This window comes from Ornithodoros turicata, chromosome 1 (genome assembly GCF_037126465.1).
Source record: "Ornithodoros turicata isolate Travis chromosome 1, ASM3712646v1, whole genome shotgun sequence".
In the NCBI taxonomy this organism is placed as follows: domain Eukaryota; kingdom Metazoa; phylum Arthropoda; class Arachnida; order Ixodida; family Argasidae; genus Ornithodoros; species Ornithodoros turicata.
In genome coordinates, this window is record NC_088201.1 from 209,269,065 (window position 1) to 209,294,736 (window position 25,672).

Consider the following 25,672-nt stretch of genomic DNA (forward strand, 5'->3'; position numbering starts at 1 on the left):
GCGAAACTAACAATGTGACGGCAACGAGGGTAGCCGGTACCCTCAGTCAAGGGCACGATAATACGAGTAACATCGGTCCAATGCTCTTGGAACACGGCGCGTTTCTATCCCGCAATTCTCAAACAAGTGGTTCGCATGTCACGGACATTTATGAAGACGCTTCCGACGAAGGTATAGAAGGAGAAGTACATGTGTTACACCAGCGAGGGTCACATATGACTCATTTGAGCAACGCTTGTACGGAACAGGCGTTACCGATGGCAAAGTGTCGATGACCAAAGTGCATGGACGCTTGTACAGATGTTCAGTCAGAGGTGCAATTCTGAAGGACACTCTCCACTAACATACATGGACTTGAGCGACGTTCAAGGTAAATTAATCTTTATTACCACAATTTAGAAAGCGTAGAGTCAGTACATTTTTCTTTGTAGAAAATTCTGTCACGGCAACTTCTGCAGCATGACTGTTCTCCCGCATGAAAGACCTCCCTTGTATGTCAAGTGAGTCATTGTTACAGAACATGATCACTCTTTGTTGAAAATAGGAGAAATGCTGTCACGCTGTCTCTGCTGCAGCGTCAAAAATCGCAGACCAATCCAAGATGTGCCGTACGCCCGCACCTACTTGGCAACCTTATTCTCACCGTATGATTCATACCAGTGTTTCACGGCCTTGCATTGAACGTGTTGTACTTTAACGCTGGTAAAATTAAGACATTCATCATGCAGTGAATGAAGCTGGGCATCCGGACCCTGAATTTACCATCGGGGTACGCAGAATTATGCATTACCAGCCATACAAAACGCTTTTGAACGTGCTTTCAGCATGGTTGGCAAACCAATCCAACCTAAATTTCAGAACCGCTGGATGACCTTGACACTTTATGCGCTTCATATCGCTTTCGACATTGTCACACAGAGTCCCACACAGTCCGCCAAGTATACAACGATGCAATGGCAGACGAGGGAAAGGAATGAGCGTCTACTTCAGCCAGTGGGGCAGTCAGCCCAGCTGTCTCAGTCCCAGCGAATAAGGCAACCAGACGCACAAACTTCACAGTATGGTATTCCAATAGAGATTCTTCCAAACGATATTGTGATGCGTTGACTGTTGTATGGTGAACTAACTGCAAAGCAAACTGTTTCAGCTGTGCGTATCCCAAGCAGAAATCAACAAGATGAGCGGCGCCTCCCCCGTACTCCTGCAGTGTATATCCTGCACATGGTAGGAAAATTTTCCTGTATGTTAGAAGTGCATTGCAGATCATAATTCCGTAGTCAGCATCATAAAAAAGAAAAAAAAAAAGGATCGCGTACTACACATACGATTCCCTCTGTCATTAATTAATTTCCTTTTCTTTCTCCCAGATATTGTGCGTGAGTAGCTTTTTTCTTCTTTTTCTTCTTTTTCATTCCATTCATGTTGCACATATTTCCAAATCTGTAAACACATTTTTAACACTCTGTACCCATGAGACAATCATGTGCTTTGACGTAAAAAATGTCATCTCCTATTTAGATGCCAACGCAACGTCTTGCAGCGGAGCAGATGCTTTGCACATCAGTCACAGGTGATCAGAATATTTTATTTAACATAATTATCTAAGTACAGAAGTCACAGGTATGTAGCTTTCAACGTTTTCCTTGATTTTGTGGCAGATTGCAACTTTTGTACGTTTTTTCTTCTAGGTCCTAGGGTGTTAATAGGTGCTTCTCGAGGGCTGTCTCAGGAGATCTCCCCACATCGTAAGCAAATATCTGCACTTTGCTTCTTTGCTTCAAGCGAAAGGGCAACAAGGCAATTTATATCATTTACTTTAGCCTTTACAGCTCAAGTGCTCAGAATGGTGCATACCATGAAGCTTATTCAGGAGCACCACACTGCGCCTCTTGACCTCATATTGGCCAAGTTAACAACGGCACCAATGGAAGGACCTTCAGAAAATGACATCTTGAGGGAGCCATTCTAATATCGTCAAGAGCTTCTGCGATTCGATGTCTCTCTTTACCATCACAGTGGCTATAATTGGTACGTTCTGCACAATCGCACGCATACTCCACGCCCATTGTCTACATGTATTTGGGATAAGGTTGTGCGTAAACTTCTGTTTTCGTCAGTTGAGTATCTCATGGCTTTTCTTAATGATGCGCGAGCACGTTCTTCTGAGATGCGGGGGCAGTGACGAAAGGGACACCACTAGACTGATCCTGTGTGAACTGATGTCAGATGATGTGGCACAGAGCTTCAGTTACAAGGGTAGTAAAGGGAAAAAAAGAACTTAAGCGCCCTCAATCTGGGGCAAGATTGTCATTCGTATGTACTTTACTCTGCATACTAAAGTGCTCATAACACTCAAATCATCCATTTGCAGCCTTCAAACTGTATTGTCAAGTTCTCATGCGTGCTCAAACGACTAGAATGTAGCCCGTTCGAAGCTTAATTCTGCTTGCCAAAAGTGCAGAGGGGAGTTATACTGTGATATTTTCTGGAGCATCGTTTATCTAATTGAAGTACTGTATACAATATTTCCTTGTGATCTGACTTAAAACGTTGTTCCTTAAAACTCTATTATGCGAGGGAAAAATCGAAGACTTTTGTCATGTACAGTACGTCTCAGCCACATATGATGCAACGAGGAATGTAACAAGAAAAGGCTATAAGTGTTGTATATCAAGAACAGTTGTTGAATGTTTCGAAAAGTAGTATGTTTTGGTCACATGTATCTTTTCCTTGAGACAAATTAAATAGCTGTGAGTAACTGCCTAATAATGCCTTAAGTAGACGATGTTCGTAGCAAAAAGATCGCGAAATTACCACAATACGAAATAATACCAGAAGTGACAACCTGTCACGAGCTTTGTGCCTTTCGACAGAATAGCGTCCACGCTTATGTGAAAAAATGTCACCTTTTCTGTGCATTTCCAAGTTGTAACGCGTTCCTTTTTCTTGAAAAAGAAAAAAAGTGTACTCTGACTGAGACACAGGGGTAGGTGTTTCTCAACCCAGTCTATACCCTCTGGTTGACACATAGACCCTATATAATAAGTGAAAAACTTTGCTTTGTTATCTCTAAGTAATTTATTAGCAGCATCGGGGGAAAACGGGTAGGCAGATTAACAAGGTTCATCAGCTGCTGTTCGCGTAGAACGCTTCGCCTGTTTTAATACCGTGGTTCACATTAGCTGGGGCACCCTGAATACAAACATTTCTCAGTTTACTGTTCAACCCACCCTTTTTCTATTTTCTCTTCTGAGAGAGATGAGAGAAGTTTGTGAATGTGTTTGTGAAGCGAGAATAGGTGGAACCTTGCACCTCCACTGAGTTTCAGAGGTTTTTCCAACAGTGTGTTGATGTACTCTCGTTTGTAGTACGTGTTGTATACAAGGCCATGTGCGTTTAGGAAATAAATATATTTTACTGAAATTCCAAAGCAGTAGTTTCAGTGCTCTTCGCCATTCTGAGCCACGTCAGTGGGCGGGTAGCGGGAGGAGGAGCTACCGCGATCTCTGGGCTGCATGCATGCTTCACTGCAATACCTCAAAAGACGCACGCAGTATCATCCCAGCTTGATCGCTCGGGTGATCCCCGGGTAGCTTGCGGGGACGTTACTCGGGTGGCCAAGTTGTGCGTTTTTCGGAGTTTTTTCGGGGATTGGCATTCCTACCGGGAACGAACGCATCGCCCCAATGCGTGGTTCGGGGTTCATCGCAGGTATGGATTTTGGTTTGCTGGGATAGTACCAGAAGACTGTACCTGGATCACCGTCAGACTATCGAAACCGGCTCGTTCGGGAACCATGGCGACAATATAGCACAAGTGAAAACATATATGCCGACTACGATCTATGCGGACACATTTATTTTTGGAAGTCGAAGTGCCACTTATGGATTAATAAATGAATTTTTTTGTTTCACGCCTTCTCGTCGTTGAGATAACCCGCGAGGAAGAGCAATAGACCTCGTTCAGCAGTACTCTTCTCTTCAGTGATCATCCATGACGTCTCCGTTGCGTGAAGGCTACGACGAAGTCTGTTCCTTTCTCTTCACCCTCTCATTCACGTTTTCATTCTTTCCCTGCCCCATTTCAGGAGATTCCTCTGCCCCGTGCGTGCAGGCATGCTGGCGGAGTGATATCAACCAGGTAAACCTCTCCTGGCACACCGCGCATACAAAGGGCTTCTCCCCAGTGTGAATTCTTTGGTGTCCCCTTAAATTGTGCCGATAGTGAAATGATCTTCCACACGTGTCACACCGGTGGAGCCTGGACTTTTCATGCACACACGCGATGTGTCCTGCCAAACGACGCTTGTCCGCAAAGGCCATGTCGCAAACGGTGCATGCAAACGGGCGTTCGCCCGTATGGCTTCTTCGGTGAACGCGTAACGCCGATAATCTCGTTGTGCTGTATCCGCAGTCAGAACACATGTGAGGACCTCCGGGGTGGTGGTGCTTGTATCTGACGTGTCGGTTTCGGTAGGCTTCGCTGGAGAAAAGCATACCGCAGGTCGTGCAGCGGAATGACGCAGCCGGACAATTCGCCGCCGATGTCCCTGTAAACGGAGATAATGATGTACAAATCAGTCCCGATTTTATCTGACAGTGAGACGGCTAATTAATGACCTGGACATTGTGAATTTCATTTGGGCGTTGATAATATTGGCCGTTCCCGTTTGACAGTATGACGAATTGAAAGTGCTCGATGTATATGAAGCTGGGCAACTAGGGTAAGTTTAGAGAAGTTGGCCACTAGTGGAGACACAACATTATTAGTCTACCCATGGCGCAGTGGCTACACTTTTGTGACGGGAGTATTACTAACCCAATATTTTTGCATGAATACCGCATTGCTTGCCAAATGCAGCTCCATGCAATGAAGGACACTACCACTGTCAAGCTAAGGAATTCATTGTTGCTGAATTTTGCCATTCCACTTAGAGCAATTATCCTGACGTCATCCTCCTAGTGCAAAACCACTTGTGATTATCCTTACCTGGACCAGCTTCGTCCTTCCCGGTTGCAGCCATCGGTGTTCACAGCTGACGTCCCAACTGTCCTTTGCAGGAGATCAGCAATGGGAACGGCACAGGTAACCACCGAGTCGTTTTTGAACTTCCGCGCGGAAAATATCTCCGTCGTCGTCATCTTCATGGGGATAGTTTTCGCATCCACTCTCCTTTTCACCACTTGGTTGGTTAGTGGTGCTTTAGTTCCAAGCAGCGTTTCTGCTTACAATGTGGCTCCCGTGGCTCAGGGGTCTGACCATGTCATGTCGAAACTAGGAGGACCCGGGTTGGAATCGCGGTGTCAGTGTCTGGGGTTTTTCCTGTGTTTTCTTCAGACGCTTTCAGACATAGGTCGGCACAGTTCCCTTAGAAGTCGGCCCAGGACGCACATTCCCACAGGGCGTCAGTCGTGACGTTGCCCACCTCTGTGAGGCCGACAACGGCGATCCCTTTCACCACCACAATGGCAAGCCACGACCAGCTCAACTGGCCGAGTGAATAAAATCAGTTACGCCGATTTTCGAATGTTATACAGAATGGAACAGTACTCACGCGACGTGGTCATTAGGAAACGCTGATTATAGGCGCAAAATAGTTATACCTAAGCCCTAGCGTTCATTCTTTTTTTTCTGAAATAATTAATTCTTAGTTTGACTGCTATTTGCGGCCGGCAGACCCTGTGCCGACGTCACACGCGAAGTAGGGGATGTTTCGGTTTTACATGACATTTGACTCGGTTTCTTCCGCAGGGCCGGCCGAGTGTGTCTGCTACGCAGATTGAAATTGTGGCTTGAGGTAGTCATAAAACAGTTCGCTGTTACTGAGCAATTATATTTCTGACTTCATTGAACCCACGAGGAACGTGAGCTCCGTTTGGTTGCGAAGTATTAGCTAGGCCAGAAGAGACTTCCTGGTGCGTTTCCTGTTCTGTGTCGAGTGCCGAAAATACGTGAGCGCTTCTCTCCCGGCGACAAGAACCATACAAATCTTACGGCGAGAGGCTAAAAGGAAAGAGGGGAGAAGGATCGAAGGAGAGCAAAGAACCTGAGCGGAGCTCTTCCCTCTCTTAAAGGAGCATTAAAGTGGTATCTAACATGGCCAAAAACTGCTGTCATCTTGTAAAGCAGTATGTGAAAAGCATTCCCACAAAATATTTCTGTCCAAAGTTGTTTCACCACGGTGCAATTAATTTGGAAAATCGCTGCCGCGGTGACAGGCAGGAGCGCTCCAACTGTAGACCACACCCACTCTACTGTGACGTTGGTGGTAGAGAGCCCCTCATTCGTTCGTAGGAAAAACCGTCTGCTACGAACAATGCGAGCTGTTTCTTATTGACTTCTATTCTTTATATGATTTATATCACGTTTTCTAAAAAAAAAAGCATATATGCCGCCTGAGAAAATAAGTTTACGATCACAAGAGTAATATATCCGTGGCTTCTGTGCAATCTCAGAATTCACAGTAGCAGAAAGCAAGCGATGGCGGCGGTATTGTGGCGCCACCTGTTAGCCTCTGAAACAACTGGGATGTGAAAACGGTCGGACAGGCTGCACACTGTCGGGAAGCACGGGGTTTTGGCTGTTAGGGCTGCAACACTGGTTCTTCCCGTAGTGTCTGCGGTGCCAAAAAATCGTGGTTGTGTCGTGGACAGCCTTCAAACCCTCCGTTTCGGACACCACGTAGCCGGTGAACGCATGGCGTCTCCGAAGCGGTAGCAGACGCTCATGAGATGAGAGAGATGAGACCTGGATCATCCTTGTCATCCCTGCCGCAATTCATGGCATAAATTGTTCAATGGAGGAAGGCTCGAAAGAAATGGAAATGCGAAGAAGTTGTCAAGATTGATCGCATTCAACAACAAGTAATCCAGTCAGCTCACTTACCTGGTTGACTGCTTCAAACTTGCCTTTGCAACTGGACCTGTGATGGTTGGTGTTGGAGCTTTCACCACAAGACCTTGCTACTTAGCCTTTTTATGATATATTCACTCTACCCCTAGTCATTTTGAACTGTCTTTACCGCCATTTACGTTCCTAGTGCACATGTTTCTAGTCGATATGTTTTTACCGTCATGTATACTTTATATCACATTCTTAATATCATTCTAGTCATTTGGAAGTGCTTTACTGCCGTTCGGCCTTTCATGTCATACCTAGTCATATCTGAATTTCATGTGCAAAGCATAATATTTATGCTCAAGCATTCATAGGCCTATTAAGGTAGTTTCATAAACAAGCGTGCCAAAAATTGCTGAATGCCACGAGTCAATTGTGAGAATGCTGCTTCCTAGCATTCCAGACCCCCGAGCAGAAAGGAAACGGAAGAAACACGAGAAGCAACACGCGCACACGCTGACAGACCGCAAAGGAAACGTAACACGCCAAATACAACACCACACAAAACCAGCAAGTCACATAATAGAAGCTCAAAGTACAACATTGGAACGACACGCCCTCACACGAGTAAAATAGACAGGAAATAACACGTACGTGACGGGATTTCACACAAACTACGTAAGGAACTCAATCACGAGGGATTTCTGCAGCTACCCCTGGCAAAATTTTAGCGAAGCAGCAAGGGAAGCGCTAACAAACAGAAAAACATGTCACAGCTCACATGCATTCCTATGGGCTGTAATCGCTCTTTTGAGCACCGCAGTATGGCGGCCGGTTGGCGTACCCTTTCCCGCGATACCCTCACCCATCCGCTATCCAGCCTTCTCTAAATAGAGATCAGTGGTGGCAACGTTAGCTGATTCAATATGGCGCTCTCCTCGCCCGTACATCCCAATTTCAGAGGTTTCCTTCTAGCACGCGTGCTCCTTGAGATGTCTAGGGCAAGAACAATTCAGCGTGCAGTACAAATGTTTAAAATCACAAGTTTCCGAACGACGAAAGCAAAACCTATTGGACTGGAATAATCGGTTAGAGCTCTGACTGGGTACCGCCCCAAAACAGTAATGATAAGCGCGTTGAGTACACACCGCCTTCCGGAGTAGTTTTGGAGTCATTTGCTGTGAAAGGCAGCAACCGCATGGAGCAACTTTTGCCAACTGAATCGGGAAAACGGAGCGCCAACTCAGCGTGAACGGAACGGTATCGAAGCTATGCAACCGCATGGAGCAGAATGTCCACGTTGAGATTGGCATGATGAAGCGTCGGCCTAGCGTTTACCACTGCTTGTTACACGCGATGTAGCAATGCTTATTGTAGTAAACTGCTGTACGCATTGTTTAGTAACATTAATGATATTTTAGCGTTGCTTGAAAAAGTACGGTGCTAATAACATCTAGAAATCAGGTGTTTACAATAAATTTTGAGATACGAAAAGAATGTTGGCTTATGAGTGTTTCTAGCACTGCTCACTAAAGAAATATCAGACTGCATTTTTGTTGCCGTTATCTCCTCACACATTTCCGATTTGCCATGTGCCACAAATAATATTTTGATGTTTCATTTAGTCCCCTTCGCCTTGCACACACCTTGCCACCTCCTGCCAAAGGATATATTTTAAGTTGATGTCCTTATACTGAACAAGTTTGACGGTCCAAAGGGGTGGCCTCCTTGAAACCTCCGATATTAATATATCCACGTCGAAGTCCGCGCGACGGGCCATCTGCGTGTCCTTCTAGGAGGCAGGGCGAAGAGAGCAAAGCCCGAAAAAAGCGGTCACAGGCATGGTCACAGGTGACTTTGTCACGAACTTGTGGCATTTCCTGTGAAACGTGTTTTCATTGGCGCACACGGTTCCGTCGGGTAGTGTCACTTCCTCTCCTCAGACTAAATATCTATCCTGGGCAGAAACCGGCTCATCGGTCCGTCGTCTATTGTTCGCTTAGTAGGTCATCGTTCCTTTCAAGTTCTGCTGCCATTCAGTTGGCAAAAGTGCTCCATGTGGTTGCCCACAAACAGGACGTGAACTATGGTACCATGCACTTGTTGATGCCATGCCTCCTTCTTCTAAAATGCAAGCAGTGCAATAGGCTGCACAAGATAAGCATTCTTCACGACTTAGACTTGCGTACATACATTTATAATGTCATATCCTCCCTTGTTATTGAAAGCATATGCGTATATCAGAAGAGATTCCTATTGTACGCACCACCTGGAGCAGATTCGCTCCTGGTGACTGAACCCCAAGAACACTACGCGATCCTCAGGACGTCCTCCAAGTGTCATCGCGTCCTCGTCCGTGATGGGATATCCGAAGGAGGTCCACAGAGTGTCATCGTGGGATCGTCCAGTGATGGTCAATTGCGTACGTCCTGCGGTCGTCAACCGGAGTGGGGATATTCCCAAGATGTCATTTCTATCCTTCAGTGACATCCTCAGGATGAGTGAGGGATGTCAGCGCGTTCTTGGGGAACCTGTAGCGACACTTCAGCACATGGGACGTCTATATAATGGTCGTTTCAGTGGCGTATTGTCACTCCAAAGGAGCATTCAAAGCGTGCAGAATCTTCGCATGAGTAATGTGGGAAGCGATTGAGTAACCTTTGATAACCGACTTCGTGGAAAAGTGAGTGCTCGTTAGCGATTGTCTCCTCACTGCGGACACTAATATACGTGTATGCTCTCAAATTGCGAGAACATTGGTACATCGTGGAACTAACTAACAAAAACTTGTAACAAAACAGTGAAGCTTATGATTTGTTTTTTAGTTTCATCAGTGCAGCTATCAACCTTAACACTTTAATAATTGTATCTCGAAACAAACATGTCAGCCCCGGGTCCCCATGGATCCCCCACAGTACCTTGAAGCGCTTGAAAAAGAAAAACAGTATGGGAAAAGGGGTAAAAAAAAACAGCCTTTCAATATAACGCTTAAAAACAGGTATGTGCTTTACTCACGCATCTTGCCTCGGGTGGTTGATCACGCAAAGAGGTGTTATTATTATTCGCAAATCATGTCATGCTCAACCACCGAAGACAAATGGAAGGTAGTAAATAAGTATCTTAATAGGGATGCCAGCAGGACCCGGATAGATAAGATCCTACAAAACGATACTATTCTTCTAAGACCATCGGAGATTGCTGCCGCTTTCAACGCCTTTCTTCTAGTACCTCAGTTGAGAGTGCCATGGACAATGTACCCCCTGCTCCTATGTCATGTCGCCTTCTGCTATCTTTTTTTTTTTTTCTTGAACCTACATATCCTACGGAAGTTGCCGACGCTATTTCATCATTGCGTAATACGTCACCTGGGTATGACAACATATCCGCGTCTAAATTGAACCTGGTGAAGGGCATTATATCACATGTGCTATCTCACATTGTGAATCTCTCTTTTAGGCAAGACGTCTTTCCTGGTTCACTTAAATGTGCGATCATTGTGCCAGTACTTAAGAAGGGTGATCCTTCTGATATCTGTAATTACAGACCTTCGAACCTTCCTGTGGTGGGTAAAATCATTGGAAGGGTGCTACAAAAGCGCCTAGCGACCTATATTAACAAAATGCATGTGTAATGTGCAAACCAGTTCGGTTTGCGCAGGGGGAGGGAATATATATTTATTGAATGGAAATTCCGCAGGGGTTATTCTACAGAAACAGCTCTTTTAACTTTTACGGAATGCATAAAACAATCTATCGACCACTCTGGCTCAGCCATTTCTTTCTTCGTTGACGTCTCTAGAGCTTTTGACTGAATCAACCAAGACATTCTTCTTTCTAAATTAGCCAGGTATGGGATCACAGGACTTGCGTTTGGTCTAATTGCTAGTTACCGTGGAAACCGGTTTCATATTGTTAGGTGTCAGGTGGCTTTCTCTCGACCTCTATAGTTTCTAATGTTGGTGTACCACAGGGATCTATACTAGGTCGGCTTCTCTGTTTACTGTATATTAACGACCTCCCTGAGCACATAGAATATTCTGAAGCATCTTTGTATGCAGAAGACACTCCGGTACTATTAACTGGTAAGGATATGGATGATCTGTCGTTAAAATTAGATAAGGACATTGGTAATCTCGTTTATTGGTGTCATACTAATAAATTACAGTAAGACGCAAATAAAACAGTGTCCATGAGGTTTCATTCACATAAGCATAATGTTGACACGCCCACATCGCTCTCCCTTCTGGGAAGTTCATGAAACTAAATTTTTAGGAGTCCTGTTCGACCGACATCTTCCTTTTACATTGCACATCAGTCGTATTATCCGTAGGGTTTCAAATGGTATAAGTGTTCTTTGAGAACACAAAAGCTTTTTCCCATCGTCTATCTTACTCAATTTATATTATGTCCTTATACATTCCTACTTATCTTACTGTGCTCATGTTTGTGGCTTAACATACAAAACACATCTTTGTGCTCTTCAGCTAATACAAAACGTTGCTGCTTCACGTTTTGTTTGGCATTTTTCTATCATGTCCCATATCATGACATTCATATCCTTAGGGTTCACGATATTATAATAATGATACTTTATTGAATAAGGTGCCATGTCCCACCTACAGCAAGTCACAGCTTAAGGTAACAGAGGACCTCCTGTCTAAAATGACTATAAGATGAGTAAAATAGGTCAACATGACCTGACACACAATTAAAAGACGTCTGGATACGTCGCGTGGGTGACTGACGAGCTGCAGTATCATCCACATAAAACGGGGACATATTTCTTACGATGCGAGTCGGGGCGTGAAAATTCAGCAAGCTGATTACAGATATCGTATCTAAACACATTTATACAAAAATGTGCAATCGCGGCTAATTCTGTGATCAGTCAAAAACGATGGAGACAGAGAGAATAAACTTTCAGAAGGAAATTTTCACTAAGCAATCTTCACATATCGCCTAACAACGGCACCTAAACGCGCGACATTGGTCCTACCAATACAGTTCCATCCGACTGATCCAAACTCAATCACTGGCAGTAATAGAGTTCTAAAAAGCACTTGTAAACAAATAGGGTCGTTCAAGTCCTTAGTCGTCCTACAGATCAGGCCAAGAACTCGATAAGCCTTATTCACAATGATTATTAATACGTGATTATTAAATACGAGGCGTCGATCAACAAAGACACCAAGATCTCTCACAGCTGACTGCCTACATAACTCAGTATCATACAATGTATAGGTAAAAACTGCAGGATTCACCTTATCGGTAAGTGCCATCATTTTAGTTTTGTTGGCGTTCAATACTAGGCCATTCAAAATGCACCAGTCAACAATTGCAATCGAGGCTTCAGATGGCGGAGATAAACAATCAGACATGGTAGAAATTGCAAGGAATAATTTTAAATCGTCAGCGAACTTAAGAAGATTACCACATTTGATGACGTCATCAATACCGTTAATAAAATTTATAAACAACAATGGCCCCAGAATTGAGCCATGGGGCACGCCTGAGACCGCCACATAATTGTCAGAGAAAGCGCTGCCAACCTTCACTGTGTTGCGTCTCCCGTCTAAATTGCTTGAGAACCATTGAATAAAATCACAACTGAGGCCATAGCGCTCAAGTTTACGCAGAAGGAGGGAATGGTTGACTAAGTTGAATGCCTAGGTGCCGTCAAAGTACATACTGTCAACTTGACCCTCCTTGTGCATATGAGAGGCCGCATAATCAAGAAAGGCTACTACATTGGTCTCCAGTGATCGCTGAGGCAAAAAAAACATGTTGAGAGTCATATACGTATAAATCTGCTAAGATGTGACAATAGATATTTGTGCACCACTTTTTCAAACACTTTTGAAAATGACGGTAGCAAGGATATATGCCTGTAATTAGAAACAACACCTGCCCTTCCACCCTTAAAGATTGGGACAACAACGGAAAGCTTCTGCAGCGTGGGGTACTGACACTGAGTTAAGGAAAGGTTGAATACATGAGTTAGCAATGGTATTAGAAACTTAGAATGTCAGTACATCCCTTAATTATGAAGGATGGTATGCCATCATGACCAACTGCTTTTCCCGTAGAAATGTCACAGGTGGCCTGCGCAACGTTGTCTTCTGAGGTCACCGATGCTTGAACCACATCAGCCATTACGCACGAAAAGTCAGGGTTTGGGAGAACAGTGGACCCGAAGACGATTGAAATGTAGTGCGCAAAAAGTTCACTTATTTCCGATGGGTCGCTCACATTTTTACTTTCAACGCACAAAGAAAGTTTAATCTGACGTGGAAGACCATTTTCTGTCTTTCACAAACTTCCAGAAAGCCTTTGGGCATGTGCGTAGGCCAGACGAAATCTTGCAATCGTAGGCCAGCTTATCACGTCTGTAAGCAATCTTGGCTTCACGTCGACAGGCGCTAAATTTATCATACCAGTAGCGATTCCCAGATCATTTATATTTGCGAAAGAACTTCAGCTTTTGACGCATCAGTTTCCTCAAGTTCGATGAAAACCACGATGGGTAGGAGGGTAATCTTGGTTTAAAAGTTGGGATAAAATTGTGCATAGCTGTCTGAATACGTTCAGTGAGCGCAGAGACCGCTTCGTCGACATCTCTCGCAGAATTAATATCATAGAAATAATATAATTTGTTACAGTGTAGTCAACATGACACACCGCATGTTAAACCTTAATCTTATCTTGCCAAAAATTAATTTTTAGTCACCTCAGTTCGAACCGATGCACGAGGGCTGGAGTGGCTTGTACGTTGAACTTAGCTGTGGTGAAAACAAACTATGGGAGGCTGTCATTTGTGTTCCGAGGAGTCTGTGAGTGGAACCAATTGTCTCATGATATAACAAGCACTCGTCATTTTTCCTTGTTTAGAAATCGAGTGAGGCATGTATTCACCCGTAATGCAGTTCAATTTGTCTGGTTTGATTAGTTGTTATATCATGAATTAGATTAATCTGTCCTTGTTTTGTTTGTTTGTTGTTTCTTTTATCTTATTGTATTGTACCTTGTAGCGTTACCTAACTCCTGACTAGTGCTTTATTGACTATTAGACACTTTTTACCAAGGAACTTTCAACCGCGATTTTCCCTCTGGTTTCTTCAGTTCTATGTTAATTGTAAGCATTGTGCGAGTGACTGAAATAAATTGATTGATTGATTATATTGACTGATTGGTCGGTCGGTCGGTCGGTTGGAATTGTTAGCATAATCACAATGAGAGTCACCTACGCAAAAATGCACCACGTCTGGCGAACCGGCTGATGATGGTAGCGGTCCACAAACGTTGCTGTACGCGCCCATTGTTATTGGCATTTTTAGAATCCCCGCCCTACATGGCGGGGGGCGCGGAGTTCGTGTCGGGTCTTAGACACAGAGTTGCCCGTAATCAGGTATGGGCACTACTTGAATACATTGTAATTATAGTATTTGAAATACAAATACATGCATTTCTATTTTGTATTTAAACACATATTTAAATTATTTAGAATTCTATTTAAATACCAATATCAGGATATTGATTTTTGTAAATACTTTATAAATACTCCTAAATACGCAAGGTACTCCCTCATTTCTTAAGGTTACCCTGCATTTGATCTTTCGGTAAGAAGGACAAAGCAAAGTTTGGAGAGCCGCGCAGTTATGCTGTGTTTCCCCAAGCGCTACATGGGACAACCCATTTTACATGATGATGTTTCCACTGTGGTTGCGGACAACGGTCGGGGCTGCCCGACTACCTCTTTGTACGAAGCATCTTCATCAAATGCAATACAAGCGTTTCTTCATCGGCACCTGTGGAGAGGTGTCCTTCTTTGCGAATCTAATTCTACGGCTGAACAGATTATATCTAACAGATGCAGTCTTCCTGAAACTTCTAACATGAAAATCGCCATGATAATCCAACCAATAAATGCTGTTCCTTGCTGATTTGTTGTTACGATCATCATTCTTTCTGTAACTCCAAACGAAATCTTCCTCACAGTATATATGGTAGTAGTTATGGTATTTAAATACTGTACTTATATTTTGTATGAAATACTCATTTTGCAAAATGTTTATGTAGAGTATTTAAATACCTCTTGTGTATTTTTTATAGTTATTTGTATTTATATTTAAATACTCAAAAATGTATTTATGCTCATTCCTGCCCGTGATATTAAATGTGACGAAGAAAACAACGAAGTAAGATGAAAGTCACTGAAAAGGTTAGGAAGCTGTAGGACTCGAACCCACATTTCTTAGGCAAATTGAGCCTTTGTATGTATCTGTCCCTTCTATGTTGTTCCAGCCTCAGAACATCAGTTCTTTCATATTAAATTTGAATTTTCTTTAAAAAAAAACTAGGAGATGGATTTCTAGGAAATTTGTGGGCGGCTTTATACTGAGCACCCGGGCTGTAAAGTGAGTCAACTGTATAAAAGTGTAAGCGGCGACGGCTGAACGTGCACGATGTCACAGCCATTAAACATCTTTTCCCAGTACACCGGGGGGGGGGGGGGAGATGGGTAATCACGAGAGATTGCTTTAGGTGTTGTCCTCGAAGACATGCCAGGCGTGACGCGTGCCATAAACGAGCTCTCTAACAATGCATACGGGTCTTGAGACTGCCTGCATTCAACGAGGGGACATTCAGAAGATGTCATACTCAATACGCCGTGCATGTATCGTGTGTGTGTGCTGCACGTGATACGGTGGTTGTATCGGACCACTTCCAATGTACATTTTTTTGAATGCCTCTCAAAATTACGACTTCTTTGAAACACATTAAACGTGCAACGACATTTTCTTCCTGCTGACACGAACTAGACCAAAAAAAATCCATCGATACTTCGCAACAAGAGACGTTATTGGGAATTCACAGAAGCATCCTTGAAGAGCGTCAGAAAATATATATGATGCAGGAAAGAATCTCAAAGAAGGAGAAGAACTTACAGGCAGCATAGTCAACGCGCCTCGGGTCATTACTGCCGTAATGTCGTTCCTCCTGTTCGTACTACTCGCTGCTGTTTGCGTTAGCGACGCAGCAACCTGGAGGCCTGTACTGCCCCCCCTCGAGGAAGGTGGCTGGAAGGACATAAACCCAGACAGCAGTGATGTTGCACGAGTGAGAGATTTTATCGCACGTACAATGAACTCCAGAGGAGGTACTCGTCACGTGAAGAAAGTCCTACGAGCAGAGGAACAAGTAAGTAGAGTTCATTGAATCGTAATTTTAATGGAAGTGAATATTGAGTGGAACATATCGAAAACGTGGGCTAATACTTTGACACAGAAGCTAAGAAACAACCATGAAAAACCACCAAAGTGTGTCGTGTACTCGCATTCGTGATTAGTGATTTCGCGAGACAGTCGCAGTTGAAAATTACCTGACCAAATCGAACCTTCAAATCAAAAAATGTGAAGGAGGTTTGATATGGGTGCCGCTACACAGTGTCGAAACACACCATTTTCTATTTTAATTTATTTCCAAAGAAAAGGAAGGCCAGGTACAAAAGGGATTACGATCCCCGACGAGAAAGAACCTGGTCGACTACAAGCAGTCACAGCGAGTTTAACGCGTTAATAGTTCACAAAACAACATACATTTTTCGACAGCCCTAGCGACAGCAGTAGCGATTAATACCAACGAAATTTAAGATCAACAGAGCAATAGTAATAGTTCCAACCACGTTTCTTTTGAATTAAAATACAGAGGCCAAAATAGCTGCATTCCGTAACGCTTCCGTCGTTAGAAAAACTGCAAATAGGTGACTCCTAGTGTTACAAAAAATTGGTAACAAATAGTCAGTAGCCTGCATACCATAGTTCGTTCGACTATAAGGGTAGACAAAATAAACTTTCGGATTAGGTAGCGTTCAGTTGTGGTGCTTAACTGAACTGCACCTGGATAGAAGCTGCTGTACACGCATAACCCGGATATAGGTGACGTATTCACAGGATTTGTCATTCCCGAAAAAGTGTGCGTAGATGCTGCCGTTGTACTCGCAATGAATCGTCTTGCACTGTTCATACATTCTAGTGTAATTTGTCGAGCTAGTTAATCCTCACACCAATAAACAATAATACAGTGTGTGATAAATTAGCCCATAATCAGATGTCCTCCTTTGCCATAGGGCCAACAGATGTTAATTAATTCGATAGCCCCCCCCCCCTCTCCCACCTCCCCCCAATTTTCATTGTTGTTTCTGCCGATACATTCTTAATGTGTGTATTCCCGTAGCGGATTTTTCTGAAGCCATACCTAAAGAAACTTGATTTGCCTTACTCGTTGTGGTGCATATTTGTCAATGCGTAAGTCTATCGTGCTGTTCTCGATGGGCTTATTTGTGGCCGCACATATTATATATTTCGTTTTCCTAGCGTTGCTTCTGCATGACGTCCGGTTCACAATATGGTTTATAGTCGTTGTTTGACCGTGCTGTACCACCCTGTACCTACTTCTTCTTCTTTCTTTTATCTTTTTTTTTGTTTTGGGCACTCATGTAAGAGTGCAAAATATTATGTATTTTCATGCACTTGTGTGTACCTTAGGTTGTTTCGGGAAAGAACTACAGGTTGACACTTCTTGTCGAGGAAACCCGGACAATGCTGTGCGCGCTCACGACACCCAGGGTACGTATACGTGATGGCACCATTAATGTGACGTCACCTGGTGGGTAAAAAATGCAGCAAAACTCACTGACATCCCCACAGGAATTGTGCACAGCTAGTGACAACAGTGTCGGTTTCGACTGCGGTAAACCTTCGATTTCTGAACGCTTAATTTTTCCCGAAAAATCTCTAAAAAATTGGAGAATCTATGGTTTACGAATGATTGGAACGGGGCAAATGCGCTATAGACCGAGAGGGAATGGGGCGTGACCTCAGATTCTTTTTCATGTTTTTGAATGCGTTGTAAATACTCTGTGAGTATATAAGAATTATAATAATAGGGAGTAGATTTGGACGTAAGGTGATCCGCCCACATCTGCGTGGCTACATGCTTCACATGCCGCAGGTTAGAACTGCGGATAATTTCGACTTCCTGGGATTATCTTGGCGTCCGCCAGAAATCTCCGTCACACGGCGCTCGAGGCAATGTTTGCCTGCCTCACGTTGTTACCGTCCTCGGCTGGGATTAAACACACGGCAAGCCAACACGACCGACTGATCTACCGTGGCCGGCTTCTGTGTAAATACTGTATTGCACCCCTGTAATAGTAGCGCAAATATTGTGCCCAAGCATTTCACTGGTGACGCTGGTAATAAACATGCCTCGGCAAAACTCACCATCAGTGTGGAGAACGAGCTGAGTATGAGAGAGAAAAACGGGGAGTTGCGCAAGGCGCGAGTATAAGCACGTTCGAGGAAACAGAGGGCTGAGGATTGAGTGAGTGAGCATGTGTGAGCAAACAGGGAGCTGAGCGCGAGGTGTGCGAGCACGAACACGGTCTCTCCATACTTCTTTGCTCGCGGGAAACTCAGGCAGAATACAATGGAGCGACTTATTTAGTGTCCGGAGGTGTCGCGAGGGGGTAGCTATAATGTCGATCGGGGGGCGCCGTCCTCTGTTAGCAGACGACGGAGCAATGTGTTCAGTCAGGAACTGGAAAGTCAATCCGACACCACCGACACTTCATTTGCCTCTTCATTTATTCGTAATAGACCTTTTTCGAAAAGCTAGCGCCACCTGTGGCACGCAAGGCCTTATGGGAACTTATAGCGCCTTCAGGCATTACGAGACGGGATTTTGGGCATAAGATGTGCTGTGTAACTGGCATCGGTCGGCGCAATCATGATGGCAATGCCTTATCAAAGCCTGATGATCGCGATCATGAGTGCGATTACGAAACACTGGCAAGGCTGCCGCGATCATGATCGCGCAGACCTATGATAACTGGTAGGGAAACGGGCCTTTTTTTTTTCATCGGACCCCGTTGAAAGAGAAACGGTGGAAACGGACTATCTCACGTGTGGAGACCGAAACCTTCAAATTCGACTCTCCGAACACAAGGGTGTACCAGACTGGCCAGACTTCCTTTTCATACACGGCTCTGTCCCCGAGCAGACATTAAAAGGGAGTCTGGCCATTAATGGGTCACGCCTATACCTGAAGCTCCACCCACTTTTTCAGCTTTCCGACCAATGAAGTCTTGAAATATGGGGCGCTATCAATCAGCCTATCCACACTATTTATCCCCTTATCCAACACGGGCAGCACCATTTTGGGTGGCAAGTGGATTGGATGGGATTGAAATGGACACCTCTCGCAATCTGCAAAAGTAGTGGATTGTTAGCGCAGATTTGATCAACGCCACCTAGGGAGCGTAAGGAACGCCGGGAATTGTCGTCTGCTTCCGTCGTTGTACGGCTGCCGGCAGAACTACCTGCTGGGACACATTCTGTTGTCGGTATGATTTTCAAACAAATCTACATGAATAGTTGGAATATAAGAGGCAGGAATGTTTATATCCATGAAATCCATCGATTAAATGTAAGACTGTACAGCACAGTGCCGTTTTGGTTACGATTTCGCTGTGATCGCCGTGTTCACTAGGCCTAACATTACGCAACAAAACGTATTATTTTCGGTTAGATATCGATGGATGAGCGTACGTTGAAACTGATTTCCAAGAAACGTATATGAAAATGTACATTTGCAGGGTAAAATCAGAGTAGTCCGCGAAATTTTTTTGTCGCGAAATCTCCGCTTCACCACTGTTTGTTTTCGTCGCCTGTTTGGGTGGCAGTAAGGTGTCATGGCGACACCCCTTGTAAAAAGCAACCCCATCAGAGGAGCGAAACTGCGATTGACAGGTCGAGCCTCTTTTTGTGGCTCCTCCCAATGGCCAGACTCCCTTTTAATATACGGCTCTGTCCCCGACTCTACGGGAGCGCCACCGCGCGGCGACGGCGCGCCCTAAGGCGCTTTTCGCCGGAGTTCCCTGACCAGAGATAGTATTGAGAGACCGTCAGAGATTGTGATATGATACCGTATGTAGCAACATGAACCATGTAAAGGCGGTAACGTCGGTAACGTGCTGGCTTGCTGAGCTCAAGGTAGCGGGTTCGATCCCGGTCGAGGGCGGTAGCAATGTGGGGGAGGTAAATATTGCTTCCAGCACCGTGTGTCGGATATTTCCGGCGCACGTCAAAAGGTCACCAGGTGGTCCAAATTATCCGCAGTCCTGCTCTGGGCACGTGCAACATGTCGCCATACTATATAGGCAGACAAACGTTACGTGTGACGTCATCTTACCATTGTTCGTGGTGTGGGTGAGAAGGACTTACAAGCTTCGACCTCTGGTAACAAGTGGCATAACTCATGGTTGCTGAGCCGGAAGAACTGTATTGTACCATGCACATGCGACGATTTCAAAGTTCAGAGGTGGGGAGTTCTTAACCGCCCGTGTTCCAGGAAGAGGGAATATTGGTTAACCACATTTTGTTAGTTTGCCCTTTGATATAGGGCACGGAATACTTTGTTGACATTTATTGGCCGGTGATTGACCTGCACGACTGTTTTTAACCCTTACAGATATGGCGGTAAAAGAATGGGGTTCTTCTGGGGTTCGACTTCGACTGGCGGAGCTAAAGTCGGGGAGAGAGCAACCCTAGCGGCTCTTACGAGGAATAAAGGCGCATAGTGTTTCGACTGTCCCACTGTTGCTGGGGTGGGGGAGGGAGGGTGTCCGCCTTGTCATGCGCTGTTGACTCGGCATTGCCCTTAGCTGTGGTTATCATTGCAATGTTTGTTTGTGTTTGCGGCGAGTATGTGAAGGTGGATGCCGGCTGATATCGCACGGATGCGATGCCTTTATCTCATTGATACACGCGAAGGTGGTCGCGTTCGCTCAGTGGGACATTCTCAGATTTGCGATAAAACAAATGAGATGCAGGGCGAGTCTAGTGGAAAATTTATTGGAGTTGCAAGTCACTTTTGAGATCAGTGAGATCAGCATCAATGAGATAACAGCATCACATCCGCGTGATATCGGCCAGCGTTCACCTTTACATAATCGTCTCAAACACAAATGCCCAGTGAACAACTCATGGCAAGGCGGATACCCTCGCAGCATAATGGCGAATTCGCGTGGTCATTTCGCAACTTCTTTCTTTTTTGTCAGATCCCGAGCAGTCGAGCAATCTTTCATCTTCGTGTGGCACTTTCCGAACGCCCGGAATTTGCCAACTAGCACTTTTTACGTCCGGTCCCGAAACAATCGAGCAGCGGGTTGTCCAACTATATCCGGTGTCGTCAAATTCGCACTGCAACGGTGGCGAGTGCCCTCATTGGCCCGCACGTCGACGTTGACGTGATTTAGCAGACGACGGAACCCGAAGACGGGCGACCGTCATGCCTCTAGCGTGATTCAAGTGTACAAAGTCTGCCCTGATTCAAAAGGGATAAGGCGACCCTGATCCTGATCCTAAAACCGCCAGATCCCTGGCACTCATGTTCGATGGCAACTGTCACGTGATCCAGCTCCGGAGCCGACCTAGCAATTTCCGAGCGCTAAGCCATGTTGTTGTATAATGACCACCCGAATTCGCCATAAGTAGGACAATGGAAACATTATTTCCTTTTATTTCTCCTAAGCGCCGCTAGGGTGACTTTCTTCCCGATTCGGCGGTCGAAGTGGCGTTCCAGTTAACTCTGCTTTGAGCTGTACTTCCTGCAACTCACGAGGGAGGGTCCCGTGAATCCCTGGCCGCTGCTCATCCGGTGCTCGAAATGTTCTGTAGCGTGATGTACGAGACCCGTTGGCTTGCACAGCTTCCTTTGTTTCCCTGCTTACTAATAATTCCCGTTGGGGATGACATACATGACTGATATAAAAATGAGAGCTGATGCACGAAATCTATATTAAACAAGCTTGAGCGGATAGAAACGACACGACACTGGGTGTGTACAAATGAGATCGCGTTCAAGAAGTGATCTGAAAGGAGAGATATTCCGAAAATGAATTTTATTGGTATTATTATATATGTCTATAGCTATTATATCACCTCTGAAAGGATGTAACGTCCACTTAGCGGTGTGAGTCTTGTTGGTCTACACTGGTAATTGGACGATACCTTATCGAAGTTTTGGTGTAAATAAACACCCTTAAGCAATGGAGCAATGTGTGCAGCTTCCATAGCGTTTCCATAGTAGGTGCGTCACGCATATCAGCCAAAGTAAATGAAAAAGAAAATATGAGCCTCTAGTGCATAATGCTCTCCCAAAACAGCAAATCCAAACTGGCGCCATATTGGGCCAGTATACGGCCTGATATACCGATAAGGATATAGGCGCTTAAATATAGAGATACATTTGAAACATTACCTAAGTGGGATGACGAAGCAAAAGCCCACTTAGAAAAATATTTCCTTACCAAGAGAAAACATTTTACTATACACATCGCCTGTCCTCTAGGCGTCTGCAAATTCCATAGCCCTGCTCGCATCCCAGACAAAACGAAGGGGAGGTGTCTAAGTGTAATTTCATTATGTAGACCAAAAACACTGAAGCAAGGAATAGCTTGGTGTATCAACTCACCATCATGATAAATATTTGTGCTTCTTACTGGCTGAAATGAATGAAAATTAAGACTCAGTGTACGCACCAGTTATACTCCGCCACATGGTTTACTTATTACAACCCATGGTTAAGCTTTATTTCATTACACCCACTATGTTAGGTGTAGCAGCTACACTCGAAAGGGTGTGCGATATGACGCACCCAAATGACACAAAAAAGGGTGTAAAAAGGTTAAGTGTACAATGTTAAACGTTTTAGAACAAGGCAAAACACCCTTAAACCATTACACCTTTAATACACCCTTAGTACACCCTTAACACACGAATGTAGATGTGCACCCAATTCAGACCCACATGTGAGAGAATCAGCCTCGAAAGGGTGTAATATGTGTGTGATCTGGGTATGTGTTGCAAAATACACCGCTTTTACACTAACATAGGTGTGAAAAAATGTGTGTTCGTCGCTCGTGCGCCAGGTAAACCCAAATCATCATCATCATTATTACAACCTTGTCTCGGGTTTAATTATTTTTATCATAAACCGTCTGCCTCCTGCTTTACGGTGCCCCTAAAGAGAAAGAGATATGTTCCTTAACCACACGCACTACTGAATGTCTACCGGTGTTCTGTTTCCTTACATGACCTTGTCTCCCTTTCTGTTTCTCCTCAACCAGCCTCGTCAGTTCACTTGCGTGGCAGTCGTCCGTGAAGTGCCCTGGCTGCGTTCGCTATCACTGTCTTCAATGAACTGTGTAGAACCAAGGAGCCTGATTTCCGCGAGGTGTTGACGGAATAAAGAGTCACTGGATGTGTACCATATAGGTGTACTTATTGACTAGCGTTGGACATGCAACGTAAGACTGTGTACCCACTACAGGGTGCACTAATCGTTTCGCAGGAATCTTGCACTCCAAAGACCAAACATGAATCAACAACTTAGCTCACGACATGTAAGATTTTGGGTACCGACTGCGCAAGCGGTAAATTGAATGCGTTTCTCAGTTCCTTTTTGACTTCACTTTAAATAATGTACCTTGCACGGTACTTTTGCGTGCCTTTAGCTAAATCCTAATGCAACGGAAAATATTCATAATGTATTTTGACTAGATGTCATGGCTAATACCGTGCTAGTACAGGGCTGGAAGCCGCCCTTAGTCTAGTACATAAAAAGTCTAAAACTTTACTACGGCAAGACGTCGGGTATATAGGGTTAGGTGTCTAGGTGACGTAGGGTTGGCTATGCCAGAGGAAGGCTACATGAACTCCTCTAAACACTAGGGCGGCTGGGAGACGTCTACTAGACATGTCACATTTCTAAATTTAGAAGTGAATTAGACATTTACTATATCACCTTTGCCTACATGGGATGCTTTGTGTGATTACTGTAGCCGCTCTTTTCACGCTTACATTTTCTTTTGATGCCGACAAATGCAAATGCTGCAGTAGCAAAAGGAACGCAGGCGCACCTTATGAGATCAGTATAACTTTACGTGCAGGACCATCCATTCAGGATGAACACTGCACCTGCCCAGAGGGCAGTGTGGGAGACTGCCTTCACATGCTCGCGGCACTTACCCCTGAATTCACAGACACTTGACTTGACATTGACTTGACATTGACTTGAAGCCGCATCTTGACTTACGCAAGTCTGCGCCAAGACGTGTCATCGCTCACGACGGTTTGCGTCTTTCACGAACCTTCCCGCTGGCTTGCTTCGTCAAGTCGCAGCCTGCTAACTTTAACTGCGTGTATAGGAGCGAGACTTTCGCTAAAGTTCGTACTTAAAATCTGCTCTCCAGTATAAAAACGCGATATTTCTTAACGTCAGGATTTATAATATGTGCCACACCTGGCACCAACGGTGGTGGAAAGTCTCTGCAAGCGAATTGATGACGGATCAGCTCATGTAAGGCCAAGGCATGGTTCCGAGAGACAGGTGGCTTCCAGAAGCTGCCCTACTGGTGCGTTATCAAAGTCGGGTTCAAGGTTGCCCGAGCGCCGACCTGACATTTCCACTGCATGTGTCAAGCCGCGCTCGTTCCATAACAACACTTTAAGACGAGCACCGTTTTTGAAGTGCATTGCCGCTCTTCCAAGGCATCTGCATGTTAAGTCGAGATCAAGTCACATCTACGAACTCGTGGGTTAGAGTTCTGTCAACACTCAATGCCCTCGGGTACAGCGAAGCCCCCGGAGTTGTCTGCAACAGAGCTCTCGCAACGATGGAGACGACGACGGATGTCAATGGCACCGGAAGTCGTCGTGGACATAAACTGGGGCGTGGTTCCTGAGGGGAGCTCAGGCGCCCCTCTGCCTTCTCTGTATGAACCTGGAAGAAGAATAACCCTGGAACACAGAGCAGCAGCAGCATGGGGCTACTAGAAGACTTGCTAGCATGTTGCCAGATGCCGTTTGACGCAGTATCCTAGTGGAGATACTGTGCATGGATTCAAGGTTCCCCAGTTGTGGACACTATGTTTCGGCGAGCACCTCAAGGATGAGTGAAGAATGTGCATCAGCCCCTTCATGCTAGGCAGTATACAGTACTGTTCTCGCTTCAAAGACCTCGTGCTCCACCTTCGTTTCACCTTCCATTCTTCACACTGTTCAAGGATGAAGCGCAGTGGGTGGGTCGGACTCGCAAAAAAGCTTGACCACACAAGAGGTGCCATCCGTTGGTCATGGAAGGTGTTGCCTTCCGTTGGCTGCTTCATTCCACTAAACTTGACGTGCTCATTTTCCTAAATTCATCATTTGCCTGTGTGCTGCCGTTCGTTCGTCACTTTATTATCACGAAACCCGACAGACCAGAGCATAGTATGGCGGTTAGTTTCATTTTTGCCATCACCGGTTCCCGCTGGTTCGCAGAACAGCATGACAATGGCGGTTTACTGTGTGTATTCACCTTTGGAGCTCTGTTGCCTTCGGAAATACATCTCTAAACTTGTTACCATGGGTAACGATTTACTGATTCCGCTCGTCAAAGCATACAAACACCACTTCAACAAGTCATAGGCGCTAAACATCTTCATCTGCGTCGGTGGAAAGCAAAGGATTGGCGGCGTCGCAGGTAATCTCATAGACAAGATATCATTCACGTTTGATATGGCGACGTTTACCTTGTGATTATGATAGCACAACTCAATTCTGCACGTATCCCGAAGATACGCCTGGCTTCGTACGGTGGACGCCGTGGCCTCCATCGGCTCGTCCCCCCGTTTGTCATCCCACGTGATTGCACAAGGTTGGCAACAAAAGGACCAGCTCCGCTGTAGTTAGGGGGCTGAAATTCGTCCACTAACGCTGTCCATGTCCAACGGA

General features: G+C 45.0%; 2 long non-coding RNA genes across 2 annotated transcripts; one reads left to right on the forward strand and one right to left on the reverse strand.

The window, feature by feature from the left end:
- Positions 1–3,817: 3,817 nt before the first annotated feature.
- Positions 3,818–5,125, reverse strand: LOC135375876 (uncharacterized). Its single transcript, XR_010417422.1, has 2 exons — positions 4,990–5,125; positions 3,818–4,549 (listed from the first exon to the last, which is right to left on the reverse strand). It is a non-coding gene; the product is annotated as an uncharacterized LOC135375876 (long non-coding RNA).
- A 10,579-nt stretch (positions 5,126–15,704) lies between these two features.
- Positions 15,705–23,168, forward strand: LOC135375879 (uncharacterized). The gene is made up of 3 exons (XR_010417423.1): positions 15,705–16,034; positions 17,381–17,461; positions 23,026–23,168. It is a non-coding gene; the product is annotated as an uncharacterized LOC135375879 (long non-coding RNA).
- Positions 23,169–25,672: the final 2,504 nt, after the last annotated feature.